General features: G+C 36.8%; 1 long non-coding RNA gene across 3 annotated transcripts in view; it reads right to left on the bottom strand.

Moving 5' to 3' along the window:
- The window catches only part of LOC308626062, a 249,714-nt gene that overhangs the window by 210,254 nt on the left and 22,450 nt on the right, over positions 1 to 17,010 (bottom strand). For all 3 annotated transcript variants that reach the window (XR_014017192.1, XR_014017193.1, XR_014017194.1), the window contains exon 2: positions 7,920 to 8,033. This is a non-coding gene — a long non-coding RNA (uncharacterized lncRNA). The remainder of the gene's footprint in view (positions 1 to 7,919; positions 8,034 to 17,010) is intronic.

The following is a 17,010-nucleotide window of genomic DNA, read 5'->3' as shown; positions in this document are numbered from 1 at the left end:
TAAGATAGGGATCCAGTTTCATTCTTTTACATGTGGCTGTCCAGTCTTCTAAGCACTATTAATTGAAAAGACTATCCTTTCTCTATTGTGTGTTCGTAGCACCATTGTCAAAAATTAGTTTACCATATATTCATGGGTTTATGTCTGAGCTCTATTCTGTTCCACTGATCTATGTGTCTGTTTTTATTCCAAAGCCATACTGATTTGATTATTATAGCTTTGTAATATAGTTTAAACCCCTTAATAAATTTTTCAGTTCAATTATTGTATTCAGCTCTGTAATTTCTGTTTGGTATTTTCTTACATTTTCTACCTCTGTTGAAATTCTCACTTTGTCTATGCATTCTTCTGCTCTCAGTGAGCATTTTTAAGACCATCATTTTGAATTCTGTATCAGGGAAATTACTTATCTTCTTTTCATTAAGGCCTGTCTCTGCAGTTTTATCTTATTCTTTTGTTTGGAAGATATTTGTCTGTTTCTTCATTTTCCCTGACTCTCTGTGTTGGTTTCTGTTCATTAGATAAAATAGTCACCTCTCCATCTTGATGCAGTGGTCTTATGTAGGAGATGAAACTTATAACCTGGTCCTAGCTCTTGTTTGTCTCTCGAACCTTTGTGATTGTTCAAGTTGCCTCCTTTGTTCTTAGAACTCCCAGAAGTTGAAGCTGGGCCAAGACCTGTCAGTGTCCCAAAGGGGAGGATATCAGTCAGCACCTGATGGGAAGCCAGACATTTAGGCAGAAGCTTTTAAAGAAAGACTGGGGGCTGGGCATTTTTGTCTCTTCTCTCTGCACTGAGCCTTGGGGGGATAGCCAGTTAAGAACTTTTTCTTTGTTTGCTATAGTCCTGTGGGGTCCATGACCACAAGCCCTACTGGCTACCAGAGATGCACTATCAAGTGTTTCATCATCTGACCTGCAGCCATAAAGCTAGGTCACCAGAGGTGTGCACAAGCTCCTTCCAGGGAGACACCAGTGACCTGGAGCAGGGCAGAGGGAGAATGTGGAGACAGTGCCCACCAGCCTCCCAGGTCTCAGGGGAGGATCATAATCATTTATAATAATTATTATTTATTTATTTGTCATTTACAATAATAATCCAGTGTGCTAAATTAGAGCCTGACCCTCAGGCAGCAGCTTTTAAAGTGTGTAAATAGGCCTCTTCCAGGGGCAGACTGGAAGATAGGTGATTCTGTCTGCTCTTTCTGTGTTGCGCCCTGGGGGAATAGCCATACCGAGTCCTTGTGTTCCCATTAATAACTGTTTATTTCTTTGCTATAGTCTTGTGGATCTCATGGACGTAAGCCCTGTTGGGTTTCAGAGCTAGATGTTTGGGGGGCCTGTCCCTCAGGTGCAAGTCTTCAACATTGGGATGCTAGATGTTGGGTCCAAACCCTTCACTCCTCAGGGAGAAGCTGGGAGTTGTAAGTTCCCTCCTGATTGTTTGTCCCTGTGCCAGGTGTAGGGTTTGTGGCATAACTTTGCCTTAGCCTTTCATATCCATCCTAATGTAAATATCTTCTTGTTTACCCCATATGTAGGAGTCACTCAACCAGTTTCTGGATTTCTTTCAGAGGAAATTGCTCCATATATAGCTGTAGACATGGTGTGCCAGCAAAAAGGTGAGTTCAGGAGCCTCCTATGTTGCCATCTTGAACTGGAACTCACAGAGGACTTTTTAATATACCTACACAGCTCTAGGGAATCAATGACAAAACTATCTCACAAAATTAAAGAATTAATCAAGGTAGGAATACACAGAATTAACATGCAAAAATCAGCAACCTCCTTATACACAATAATAAACAGAAGATATGATGGAAAAGAAAACCCCATTTACAACAGCAACAAAAACGATAAAACACTTGAGAACAAACTTAGCAAGAAATGTTCAAAACCTATATGAATAAAACTACAAAGCACTCCTAAGTGGAAAGACATCCCTTGCTCTGGTTAGGACATTTCAACATCATCAAGATGTCAGTTCTCCCCTAAACTTAATTTATGAATTTAATGCAATCCCAATAAAAATACCTACAAATTCTCTTCTAGAGCTAAACAAGGGACTCTTAAAGTTCATACGGAAAAATAAACATGCAAGAATACTTGGAAAACACTGAAAAAGAAAAGCCATGAGAAGGTACTAACCCTACGAGATATTAAAACATACTGTACAAGAGTGTACTACTGATGTGTGGACAGACCAATTAAGCAGAATAAAAAGTGCAGCAACAAGCCCAGCTACATATGGAAATTTAGTATATGATAAAGGTGGTATCTCAAGTTACTGGGGCAATGAAAAGATAAAATTAAATCCATTCCTGAAACATACATTAAAACAAAATGAAACAACACAAGCACTAGAAGAAAACACACGAATTCCCCTATAATCTTGCTATAGGGGAAAACTTAACGAATAATAACTCAAAACCTAGATGCAATAAAGAAAAATTGATATTTTTACTACATGAAAATTTTAAAAAACATTTGCTTGACTTGAAATATCACAAACAAAATCAAAAGACAAATGACAAATTGGGAAGAAAATCGGTAACATATATCACAGGTAAAGGGCTGATATCTCTGATATAAAAAGAAGTGAGGAAAATAATGAACAAAAATTCTACAGAAAAGTAGGCAAGAGACATGAACAGTCAATTCACCAAAAAAATAAAGATTGTAAAATGACTCTAAACATATGAAAAGATGTTCAACTTTACTCATTAAATAAATGAAAATTAAAATTACACTGAGCTACCATTTTACCATCAAATTGGCAAAAATTCAAAAGCTTGACAATATACTCTGTTCATGAAGTTATGGAAGAAAAGCACTCTCATACAACACCAGAGTAATGCAAAATGATACAACCCTTATGGAGAGGAATTTAACAGTATCTAACAAAAGTGCAAACACATTTACCTTTCAATCCAATGATCCCATTTCTACTATTTTTACCAAGAAGTTACACATCAACAATATGAGGTTATTCATTGCCACATTATTTGCAACTGAAAAATACAAGAGCCCAAACATAAGAGATTGAATGAATTAACTATGGTACAAAAGTGCAATGAAATATCACACAGCAGTGAAAAGGAATAAGGAGAATATCTATGAACTGATATGCAGTGATTTTCATATCAGTGCAAAAATGTGTATACAGTATACTGCCTTTGTCTAAGAAAGAAGGGAAAGCAGGAAATGTATAAGAATATGCTTGTTTTTGGAAAAACTATAGAAAAGATAAAATAGAAAACAATGAAATTAGTTACCTACAAAGAGGTTGGGGCAATAAAATGAAAGGAATAGAGGAGGGATTGAGTATATATGATTATACCTTTTTGTATACTTTTGGAAACATGTTAGTATTCTATATAGCCAAAAAAATAAAAGTTAATCAACACAGATGGGGAAAACAACAAAATTAAATGCAAACAGAAAGAAGTGATCCAAAAAGTATTTTAAACAATATAAGCATACTGTGGGAGAATTAAAGAACTAACCAAAGTTACTTTTGAACACCAGCCATGGAGTAAAAGAACAGCAAACAAATCTGGACCTCATCTTAGTAGGTTTGTTTTTGTAGTGGCAAAGGTGTATGAATTCTTAAACTATTTTATGTGCGTTGAAGGGATAAGCAAATGAGCAAATGCGTTGATGTTGCCAAAAGCCAGAGTTCTCAGTGCAGAAGAGACAGGTAAATACAGAATGAAGAAAGGCAAGTAAAGAGCCTTGTGAATTTGGATTAAAAGCAGAGGTCTCAGCAAGAGCTCATGGTTTCTAATACACAAATACACACAAGTTCTGCACGAGCTCCTTGAAGAAATACTGATTCCAGGTCTGGGGCAGGAAGAATTTAAGATCAGCCTCAAACATCTTTTTTATGCCAGAAAGTAAGAAAGCACTCAAAAAAATGATGGAAGCATGTCAAAAAAAACACAAGAGCCAGCTTGAAGGGCCTCCCACTGACCCAATCTGGGTCAATTTGAGATGGAAATAATTACAGTAAGAATTATAATCTATTGAATAAAATAGGAATTCATGAGTCCATACTGACACTAAATGACAGTGATAATGATGATGATGACACATACATACCTAAATACATAAACTTTTGTAATGTACCTTGTTTCAATATTAATTTTTTGATTATTAATAACAATGGATTTTAGATCTGTTTCTTCTTTGAAATATAAGCCAATGTCCTTTCCCCATAATTTGATCATCATAGTACACCTATGATGGCAAAACTTTATCATATTTATTGCAGCTAAATTTGCAACTTGTCATTTTCCTTTTAACAAAACTTTATCATATTTACTGTAACTATTTTTCCTAGTTTGTCATTTTTCTTTTAGTAAACAGGAATATTTCATTTTTAAAAACTCCTTCTGACAGTATATGTACATTAAGAAAAATACTTACTGTGTTACATTCCTTAACTCTTCCTCAGGAAAAGAAAATAAAATGTCCCCCCAAATCCCTAGAAGGCACCACTGCTGCTGAAATGGAAGAGGAAAGAGACAGAAAAGAGGGAGCCAAACTGTGAGGGTTAATGAGAGAGGAGTCCTATTCCTTCTGTCGAGAGTTAAACCATTCAATTGCAGTAAAGAAGGACATCAGAAGAGAAAAATGTGATCTTTTTCCACAGAGAAATTAATTACTTTCTTAGATTTGAAACCTTTCCAGTGAAAAATTTCCTGTTGCCCAGAAGCACCTTTCTAATTAATGATATCTTTAGTTTCTCAGGTAAGCTCACGCTGCACAAATCCCTTCTCAGCTTATAAGGGAAGAGGCTTTTAAGGTGTGAACTGCAGGCTGAAAGAACAGGAAAGTTACACAGAGGAAATGAACTGACAGCTGGAGTCCGGGCATCCCACTCTTAACTCTTGGAGCCAATGAGGGGCTACAAGAATCTTTGCCCCTGGGCTCGGTGGAGAGGAGTGTGTGCTGACTCAAGGCTCCAGCGCATTCTTGAAAACGCACTGCACAGTTAACTTCTAGATTACTGAGGACAATTGTAGAGATCAATAGAAAACACCAACCTCTAAAGACATTTCCTACAGCATAATGTGAAGACGTGGAATACATGAAGCAGTGAGCCACAGAAAATCAGGTCTTAGCACTAATTAGAAAATTTTCTAAGCTTTCTCTCTCAAGAAAATCAGTTCATCAGTTACAGCACCAATTTGAAACATGGTTTACAAATTTTCATTTGGGCTGAAAAAAATTACAGCCGGATATTTGAACCAACGGTCTAAATAAAATTGTGAGACTGATTAATTACTTACTGTTAATAAAATTGTGACAGAAAATTGATTATTCACTAGTAGTTAAAAGCTGTTTTACACATGTCAGAATGAAGACTGGCTATGAAGCAGAGAAAATAAAACTCCACTAGAGTATCTCATTTAATCAGAAAGGGAAGGAAGGAGCTTACTACTGTGTCTCCAGAAACATAACTTCTTCCCTTAAACTGTGATTTTATAACATTTACTTCCAACAACTTATTAAATGCTCGCCTTGTGATTAGCTATTAATCCCAACTAGCAAAGCAATCTTTTTTCTGTTATAGCTTGATTTTGTTTGACCTAGAGTACAGATGCCCCAGAGCACTATGATACATATGTATATCTGGCAGCCTGTGTTTCTTCTCAACTAAATAATTTAGAGGTTAATTCTGCTCTTCCTGTTGCTGGAAATTCCTGCTTAACCTCCACGCAAATCCACCTGTCTCATTTGAGTTTTGTATGAGTGATCCGACTGTTCACACTAATGTGAACATTGCCCCTGAAAATACACCTGCCAAAAGCTACTCTTCTTTTAAATAGAAATCAGAAAATATATTCTCCTTGAGCAGAACAATTGGACCATGTTTTCTCCTCACTCAAAGGGATACAGCCTTATAGAAATAGGCAGCCAGCATGTTAGCTGACCCATCATCTTTCTTTAAAGAAAAGTCACACTTTCTGTCCTGAGTGATTGGTTTGACCAACCACTACCTATAGGTCTATCATCCTCCTCATGTGCAGACTCAAAATGTGGTAAAATGTGGATCTATTTCCTTGCCTTTCATTCTTTCTGAATGTTAGTTAAAGTTTTAATACTTGTTATAATAAAATATGTAAATACAAGAACAGGATAAATGAATAAATAGGAATTGTAAATATATGTTAGGACCAACTAAATATCTGCAAGAGTACATAGTTGTATTCTAAAGTCATATGAAGATTTTCCTGCTAAACATTAGGCAGACTGGAATACTAACATATTCTAATTATATGCCTAACAAAAAAGAAAATCTTCCATAACCCCAGTGCCTGAGATGACCACTGTTAACATTTGGCGTATATCCTTTCTGATTTTTCCATTCTTATATATCTTGGGTTTCTTTTGTTTTACAGTAGTGGGTCTCATACTATATAGCCTGTTTGACTTTATGATAATTAATGCATACCAGGCTCCACTTAAAGCCTAGTATTGTATCAAAACATTAGCAATAATGTTTAGCTTTTAGAGGAAACTATGAAACATAATGTGAAATCCAGCTAAATACTTTTTTTTAATTGAACGACAACAGTTAGTTCCTCAGGTTCATCTGCTATCAATTAGGGTGATAAGCAGGCACTCAAAAGCTAGTTTTTCAGTTATGTTTTCTACCTTTCAATCGAAATGTTCCTCTCGTTGCATATTGTGTAGTAATTTTGAAAAGGCTTCATCTTAGCAACCAAGAGATAACTTTAAAATCAAGAATCTAAACCAATTAATTCCTAACATTAATTACTTCTTTTAAAACAAAAGGTACTTTAAAGTAAGTGACTGTAAATATACTTTTTATCCCACTAACAGTCCTTATCTCTTTTCCCCCAGCTCACAATTCTGCTGACAACTCATGCTCAGACTCAAATCATCATTCAAATCATACTTAAAGCATAATTCTGAGCTCTCTTTGTACATGCTAATTCCACAACCACCAGATGTAAAAGACACACAGAAATTCCTACAGAATATTATTAGCTTGCAAGGAGCAGAATTAAGATGCATAGAAGTATCTTCTATAGCAAGTAAATATTTTGGTTTTAATTACATTATTACCTTGTTTTATGCTACTAATTACTACAATTTATTGTATAACTGACTCTGAGAAAAAAATATTACCAGAGAAGTTCTGCAGTCTTACACTGAAGATAGTATATACTAATGATTTTGATTTTGCCTAACCCCTCTGTTCCCTTAAAAATACAATGTAAAATATTTTTATAATAGGTTTGATAAATCTTTCCTATTTTCCCACTAATATATAAAGTTATCATATGCTACAGTTATTTGTTGATTTATTTCTCATAAATCACAGGGCAATAAAAAAAATTATATTTTCAAGTCTGGGACAATGTATTAAGCTGTCTTTATTCCCTAGAACCCAGGCCAGGACTTGAAAGTTAGTAGGTGCTCAATTAATTTTACTAACTAAATTAATGAATTAATCATATAAAGCATTCATTTCACTTAACATAATATAAGCATTATTGTTAAATACTAGCTAGTATCTATTTCAGCCTCTATAGATTATATAGATTTGCAGCCTTAGAGCAAAAGACTGAACATTAGAAATAATAACAGTTTGCTGTAGATTGAAAACAAATGAACTCATTCTGAGACTCCGCAGTCATTCATAAGCCACTTGAGGGGCCTGCCCTCTTGCAGTTTATGACCCCAGTCAAGGCTTTCTAGTGAAATAAAGCCCTGTGTTCACTCTGGGGCCATCCATTGTTCTCTCTGTAATTTGTACCAAATTGTAAAGGTTATAAATACTTGCCAGTGAAGCTGCATTCATTCACACTTAGGTGCCTTTTTTTAATAACTACGAGACCAGGGACTAGTATTTACTTACTTCATAATAACCTAATCGTACATACCTTTGAACTCAGGATGTTCTTCAAATGTCATGATTTATTATGTCCTTCTTGGTCACATAATAGTCAACCTCGTCAAATTCAACTAGGCCAACGTCACTCTTCTAGGAGTAGTAGCTAGCAATAAAAAGTGAGGAGTTCTTTCTTACATGAAACTATATGCAGTTAAATTCTTTTCAGATTTAAAAAACTAATAAATTATGTTGCAAAGGACAATAAAATCAGTGAAAATAAGCATAGTTAAATACATAAATTTTCACTTCTAAGCCTATTTTCTTCTTGTTGCTGTGCTTTTTGTTTAATTTTTCTTGAACTAATGTGCCCTCTAATGGTTGAAATAAAAATATAATCAGAACCATAAAAGCAGTGTCAACTTACTAACTGCCAGGAATATTTATTTCTACTCAATAAATACTTCTTTGACTTGAACCTATGCCTTCAAGATTAAAATGGATATGTCTTTAATAAATAACAAGAAAAATATGCATTTTGTTTATTCTGTAAGATAGATAATGCAAACGAGGTACAGCAAACAGACCTTGTCAAACAGATTTAAGTGTTAGTTCCTATGAAAAAAAAGCATCAAATATTTTTAATGATATCTATAATTAAGTCTTGCATCTGCTGAAGTTGAAATACAGATTGGGGTTATACCTATTCTAATATTATAATTTAAGCATTTAATTTAAAAAATCTGTTAGTCCAAAATAGATTATTTTGGTTCTTCATTTTTACTTCTCTAACCTTAAATGAAAGTCTGCCCCTAATCTCTAAAAAATATAAACATATGTACACTGAAAAAGTTAAATACAGTGCTATTTTTTCACAGTTTACCCGCAGTGTACATGCTCTCTTACTTTTGGTTCAGCTGTAATAACAAAGTAATGGAAATGTAGTCATTACCCAGTTAATGTGACCAATGGCAATAGTCCACTGAGCTAAGGAGATTCAGGGAGAAATTGCTTGAATGATTTAGCTTCGCCTACTAAATTCAGGAAAGTTATTGTAGTTTTACAACACAATTTATTTCTAACAAGAATTTGGTCAAGACAGAAAAACATATATACAGAAAATTTATTTAATTCTGTCTATCCAGAAGAACAGAATTGAAATCAAAGGCATAAACACAGACTACAATGTTTAAAGATTTTCTGCCTTGTTTAACCATTATTGTTAGTACTTTAGATAATTTGCTTCTTATCAAAACGTGGTAGCATGCTCATAACATGGAATTTGCAAGTCCCTTCCAACTGTTAATGCAAAAAAAAAAAAAAAAAGGGCAGCCTTTTCCCTGCCTCAGAAAGTAAAGACATTATTTTTCCTATTATAACCATGGGGTAACTGTCATTGAGGCGAACTGACCTACCAAATACTGCACAAAGACAGTGACAGAAGCAAGATTAGAATTTAGAATTATTTATGCAGTTTGCTGATTTTGGCTGGTACTTTGTGTGCATAACAGGAATGTGTTATTTTGTTAGAGAAAAAAATACATCTTCCTGAATTATATTTCTGTTTTTATCTTTCAGCGCTAGTTTTATAGGGAACATTCTGTATTCGGTATATGTTATTTAATTTTTCTTATTTCAAGTGAATACAAAATTATTAAAAGGGCTGAAGTTTGAGGGACAGGAAACCTGGGTTCCAGTTCTGTTTGTGTTCCCAAGGAACTTACACAATACATGAAAGAGGCTGATCCTTGATTGCTCACCCTATAAAGAAGGGGATTGAATTAGATAACCTCTGATCTCCCTTCTAATTTAAAACTGGAGGGTTCTTTTTTATTTTAATAGCAAGATGGAAAAATTCTATTTTTGCAAAATGGTCAAGTACAGTGATAAACTCTAAAAGAAAAAAAAGTTTATTATCTTAAAAAAGCTAAATAACATCTTGCAATTTTAGATTATATTTACAAAATGCTTGTTCAAGACCTACCTCCACAACCATGGATGCTGGATGTATGAGAGGCAGAATAAGGTGATGATTGAGACATGGACTCCGGAGCTAAAATACTTGGGTTTGAATCCCAGCTCTCTTGGTTACTAGTTTTTTGACTTTGGACAAGTAATTTAACCTCTCCAGATCTTAGTTTCCTCTTCTATAAAATAGGGAAGAGAGTAGCAACCTCATGGAGTTACTGTGAGGATTCATCATATTTTTGTAAATAAAATGCTCAGAATAATGCTAAGTACATAATAAGTGATCAAAAAATGTTAGCTATTTTTAGAATGGCCTATTTAACTTTTTCCCTCAGTCATAATGGCAGAACACTAAAAAGGCAATTAAAACTAATTTTAATGACTCAACCACCTGGCAATCTTAGCCTCTATTTTTTATAATCAAGGTGCTCATAAATCCTAGTTTCCCAGTTCATACCTGTTGCCCTGGGGGATTATGAATAGTAACCTCTTTTACTCTCAGTGTCCAGATTTGGACCATAAGGTATGTAATCACCCTAATTATAATATGGATTATTCAGCAGTTCTCCTGTACAATTAGGAAAATAAATTAGATGGCCTTTGAGGTCACATAAAATATGAGGAGTTTTGTTAAAATATATTGGTTATAAATGGAAAGAAATATTTGAATGTTCTATAAATAAAGTCTAAAATATTATAAAGAGCTACTAGCTTTGGTCAAGATGACACAATTTGATGGCTTTTTTATGTTTAAATAAACAGCTTGAACTTACATGTGGAGGGCTACTTTTATTTCACTTGTTCAAATGCATGACAATCTCTCTGGAGCTGGGCCCTCATTCTCCTTCGGTTCTTCCTCTCTTCCTCCCTACATGCTTTCACTCCCTCTTCTCTCCACTAGATGTGAGGCAGTGTGGGGAGTGGACAAGCAGGAAGAGCTTCTCCCCTTTCCTTAAACTCAACCATTAAATTAAGCTTCCCCAAAAAGCTGACCAGTCTCCAATCCTAGCCTCGTGAGCAATTGCTCCTAAACAAATATTAACTGAACTTCTTAAATATGGGGAAGAAAAATAGATTTGGAAGAGTCCTATGTCATTGCGTGATAACTACAGAATGACAATATCAAACCCGAGAAGTAATAACATCTTCATTTAGCACATTACTAACATTTTAAAGTATTTATCCAATAGCATGCCCACGCTGCACCTCTACCTTATTATAATTATATTTAACGTTAAAAGGAACACCACCTTAAACCACAAGTAGAATTTATATATTAAGCCCTCAAAATAAAGCTAGGCGGGCTTCCCTGGTGGCGCAGTGGTTGGGAGTCCGCCTGCCGATGCAGGGGACACGGGTTCGTGCCCCGGTCTGGGAGGATCCCGCATGCCGCGGAGCGGCTGGGCCCGTGAGCCATGGCCGCTGAGCCTGCGCGTCCGGAGCCTGTGCTCCGCAACGGGAGAGGCCACAACGGTGAGAGGCCCGCGTACCGCAAAATAAATAAATAAATAAATAAATAAATAAATAAAGCTAGGCTTTGGTGCCAGCCCATTTACCAGAAATAGTACAAAGAAGGATGCATTCCCTGTTTAAAGATTTGTCTAAAAGAAGCCTTGTGTTAAACAGGCGTTTGGTCCTGGTTAAGGCTGATGTTCTCAAAGGTATCTGCCCCAAAAGAAATGCCAGTTAAAGAGTATGGCAGCTTGAGAAATGACAGTTTCACGTCCCTGGTTTAACCGACCAAAAAAGGGGGGAGCTTAATAATATAATACTGTAAAGAGGGAAGAAAGGAGGGTGAAAATGTACCTCTCACGATTAAAAGGGGAGATCAAGAATTATATGACCTAAAAATCTTGGAAGGTTAAATTTGAGGAAGGGAAACATACATCTCAGGCTAATTTCAATGATCCGTTCCACTTGATTTTCCTGTAAGGAAGTCTCAGATATAATATGAAAACATTCTCTTTAATGCATGCCATAGAAAAGAAGGTTTATTTGACATCTGTGAAGTGTCATTTGATCAGTAACACCAACACAGAAAGTGTAGGAGAATGTATTATTAGAGACAACAATATCTAAAGAGAAACATACTGATTCACAAAATGAACTTCCCAATCATGACATTACCTCAAGTAACCTGGTGTTTTGATTGGTTTCACTAAGACTATTTCTGCTTTTCCTGGATGATCTGTCCTTATATAAAACCATTTGGAAGGAAGCAAATGCAGTTCTGGGCAGTGAGGTCCCAGTCCCGGTTCCCACTTATGAAGTCCCTGCAGGGCAGGAGTCCTTCTGTCCCTCAGACAGTTCCTCCTGTGGCTGGCCCCGAGCAAAGGTATGTTACAATTTTAGAGACACTGAAAGGCTCCAAAAATACCTCCCATGAAATCCAATACTGATAAATTCTCAGTTGTATGGCTTTTCCTGTACCTCAAATGATTGATTTCAGAAGGCCCTTATTAAAATATTAATATTTACTGGAAGACCTAACATTTTATCGTCGACTATGATAGCAACACCAACTTTGTAATTTCATAAGCTCTTTGTTGGAAAAGGATTTGAAAAAATGAGCTTAGTTTTCATTCATTCAAACGTGTATTGTCAGTCTACCAGAGTGAGACTAATTGTTGGAAATCTCAAAATAAATAAAACAGTGTCTGGTGGGGAAGACGGACATATACACAATCATTTTATCTAGTACGTGATGAATCTTAATAAGGTATCATTTGATAACAAGGAACAGAAACTCAGTTGGTCAAGTTAAATAAAGAAGGTATTAGCATAAAGAGTTAAAAGTGTCTAAAAAGCAATTGCAGCCTCAAGAGGGACTCCAATAGGAATTGACAAGCCAACGAGAACCAAGACAGCTCACCACTCATTCCCTATTCTTTGCACATCACTTATACATGCTTTTCCCTGCAATTTGCCCATTTTACTACCTTTCCTTACAGATCAGCTCTCTTGGCTTACACATATGACCACATCAACCCTTGAGCCCATAAGACCTTACTCATCCAACACCCACAGCCAACTAATTCACTCTCTCTTTCCATCCCCATATCAATTCCTTAGAAAGAGAATCTGACCTAATCCTACCCTAATCCAAGAATAGATTCTTTTTCTAAAAATGTATGGATGATGAGGAAATAATCGCCATCTCTAACACAATAAGGTAATTTCAAGGTGAGTCTTGAAGGAAAGGTAAGCATCTTCCAAAGAAACAAAGAGAAAAATGCAATCCAAGCAGACAGACTGTCATGTTCAAAGGTATGGATAAAGCAAAGCAGCCCATATAAAGACGCATGTATAAGGATCCATGGGCGGGAAGTTTTGATGATGCTGGGAAGATAGCCAGGAACTAGATGACAAAGTACTTTTTATGCTTTGCCAAGGAATATGATTTTTATCCAATAGCTGAAGGAGGTGTGGTGTCAAAATTTTTAACTGGAGGAGAAACTAAAGCAGACCTGTGTTTTAGGATGAAGACAAAAACAAAAAAAACAAAAAACCCTCTAACAGCAGGGCAAACGATGGACTATAGGAAGACCAGGCTGAATGCACCACTCCAGAAGCTATTTCAGTAATTCAAACAAGAGATAGTGTAGTTTCAAAATTGGACCATGGCAAAGAGGATATAGAGGAGAGGAACGATTCAAGAATATTACGAAAGTAGAATATAAGATGAAGTAGAGTCAATTCAGAAAAGCAAAGAATCACAAGCTTTGATACGGGGAGAAGGAAAGTCTAAACCAAACCAAGGCTGGTGCTAAGCAATGCACCAGACATAGGAAAAGAACACACTGGAAGAAGAAGGGATGGTAGGCATGGAAGACACCCTGTGCATTCTTTCTGATCTATCCTTAGGGTAGCCTTTCCTATGGTCTCTAAATATCTTAACCCACATAAATAAAGGCAGACTCCAAATCTTCAGGATGTGAGCACAAGGGGCATCAAAATCATTGGTAATTCAAGCATTAATCAAAGGTATACTCGAGTTATCCTGTCCTTTTATTAAAATGTCTGTCGACTCAGCCTATCACATAAAAGGACAAGAATTCATTCCTGGTGAAGTCTTAACCTGCCAGTGCCGGGCCTTGTTTCATTATGTATTTAACTAGAAGTTTTCATGGTGCTGTTTTCCTTTCAATTCCAAGAATAAGAAGTGAAAAATGAGAAACACAAACTTCTCAGATGATCCTATGACTTTGAAGCCACATATCTGAGTACAGGATCGCTTGCTTTTGCATTTAGAAGCCCTGGGAAGCAACATTATCAGACTGATTATGAATGCATATATTTTCATAAGAATATTCAATCTTGGCCAGCTCAGGGCAGGACACTGAAGTGACTAAGTATCAAATTAAAGATTATTCTTTTTTGTGTGGAATTCACTCCAGCAAGAAATTGAACAAGGGGATTTAAAATCCAAAAACATTGGGACCACCTCCTGAGACATTATTAATTATTAGTGGGCCCCAGTTTTCCAGTTTCTTATCTCCCTATACACCCAATGCTCCCATTGCTTTAAATTATTATCATTATTTGTTAAATGCTTTCAATGTGCTTGGTACCCTGGCAGGCACAGAAAAAAGTTACCATACCTGCCCAGGGGCTTTCTACCTAAATTGCACAGTTATAAATTAAGTTTGAAAATGGGTTGTAGTTGTCAGTTACAGTCTTTTCTAAAGGCTTAGAAGCAATAGAACAAAACTAAAAGTATATAAGTTCAAACAGCTCCTTTCTCTCCCGCCTTGGGTCTTCTTTATATTCCACAGCCTGTTCTACTAACCCAGAAAACAATATCACAGAAATATGACAAATGTCGGTAATGAGAGGCCATCAAGAGCTCAGAGAAAATGATCAACACTTAGAAACAATCTTGCGTGTCTGACTTCTCACCCTGCTCCCTGCTGTCCCGGGAGGGGAGCCTGTGGTTCAGAAGAAATAGCAAGTGAGGAGAGTTGAGAGGAGGAAAAAGCCCCGGAGCTGGCTTCCTCTTCCCTGTCGCTACCTCACGCGGTCTAAGCTGTGACATCGCTGGCAGTGCCCTCACCCCTGTCCAAATCCTCACTATCCTCTCAGAAGCCCGTTCTTCCCAGACATCTACTCCAACTCCCGTGACAAATGTCTAGAGAAGTGGAGTCTGAAACTTAGCCTCTGACTCAGGTCCTTCTATATTTATATATCTGTGTTTCCCTAAAAATCTACGTGTATAAAAGAAAAGAAAAATGGGGGTACCCTTTCACCTCTATTTGTGCCCTCCACTCTCATTATTACTAATAAAAACAATCCTTTCTAAAAACCAAAAATGCTTCGTTTGCCTCGAGGTCAGATGGGAGATGGGGCAAAAGCAGTGAATAAGGGCTCTATTCCACCATCAGATGAAGAAAACCCAGACAAAAAGCACTTGAGACAGACATGGAACAGGAAAACAGGCAGACCAACCCTTAGGCCAGTGAAGAAAGTAATTGTAGGGGGTTGGTGGAGGGGAGGGGGTATTAGGAAATGGCCTGAGACTACAGAGAATGACGGGGGGTTTGCTCTACCAGAAAGTTCCCCACACTGTAACCCCACTGCCATTGCAGCCACCACCAAACCAACAACACCCCCGAGATCCCAGCCAAGCCTCTACCAGTGGCCTTGGGATCCACCACCAACAGTTCGTCATAGGGCATTCCCTGCTTCCCCCATTCAGCAGAGAAGAGAGGGAGGAGCTCTTCTAGACCACACAGAGGGGAACCATGAGGTACACTCAGAAGTTCCATCACTGAAAGTCATTTCCTGACACAACATCATTCATTCCACATAGTGAATTATCCAACTTTGCACACATACATTTTTCCTTTGACATACATATTCCTTGAAGGCAAAGCTCTTATCTGAGCATGAATACAGTGAACAGTGCATATGAATACATTTCCAAGGGATAAGTACTCATATCCACTTCATCATTGTCTCCTGGCTTTACCCTCTGCCTTGATCCCCACAGAGCCAGCTCCTCAGTCACTGCAACCCAGCAAAGCACCACCAACTATGCCCACTTCTACAATTAACGAAGTCCAACTCTGCCATCTCTGGCCTTCTCTCCTGTTTTCTATCTGTATTCATCCAGTCCTGCATTCCCTCCCCCATGCAGGTGTTGTATACACATTCATTATTGATGTAAAGATTATTTACTGAGTGCCTACTGTGTACAAGACATTGTGCTGAGTACAAGGCATTGTTAAGTTTGGAGTCCCTGGAGTTTCAGCATTCCATTCAGGTCTGCTCTAACCCACCTATTTCTAAAATGTCAACTAGGTCTTAATCCACTGATGCAATATGAACCTAAGTTCTTATTCCTCACACTCCTGGCATTTGTCTGGAGATTCTTGAATGCATGCATAGTTCTTTTCTTACTGATCCTTTGCAGTCTTATTGTTTGGACCACCAAAACCCTGGCCTATTTTCTCTGAATGAACCTCAGTTGTTCAATCATTCAAATAAATGAAATTGCCTTCAATAAAAAACTCAGTGAAACTGTGTTTTACAGGGATTGTATGAAAGTAACTTTAAAATCTTTATGTCCAGAGATAACTCTGAGGAGGTTAAGGGAGCAAAAGGAAATGAAAACTGTGATAAAAGTAGAATAAAATAAAAATAACTAAAATCCTGAGAGTAAGAGGTTCAACTGTGCCACACCTACTTGAAAACACAGATTTTCAGGAAAAAAAATATTGAGGCAGAGGTGAGTTTTCACTTGACAAAAAGATTTACAGTATCACTTTGCAGTATGAAAAAAGTATGGTTCAATTAGTTAAAAACAGGATATTTGTAATTCTTTTCTGGTATATATGGATATAGCAAATCTGTAGTATTTGTACACTAATCACTCAATATAAGTTTGTTAAATAATGGACGCCCATTTCTCGATTTTTAGCTCCCATTTCATCTTAAAAACCTTGCCAAATCTCTATGAAAATAAGAATAACCAGGTGGGAAGCATACTTTAAGAACAGGTTAAATGATTTAAGATTGGATCAGTCCTCTGCTTTCTCTTAGCTGCCCAGACAAAGGCTAATATATGATTGTCAGATCTGGAATCCATAAATGTCATAAGCACAAAGCTGGATAATCTATATCAATGTGCAGGAGGCAGGGGGTGAGTACAGAAGACGGGAGAGACAGGCAGAGAG

Source organism: Mesoplodon bidens (genome assembly GCF_964165515.1).
Source record: "Mesoplodon bidens genome assembly, chromosome: 12".
In the NCBI taxonomy this organism is placed as follows: Eukaryota; Metazoa; Chordata; class Mammalia; order Artiodactyla; family Ziphiidae; genus Mesoplodon; species Mesoplodon bidens.
This window is presented reverse-complemented; position numbering and strand designations above follow the sequence as displayed.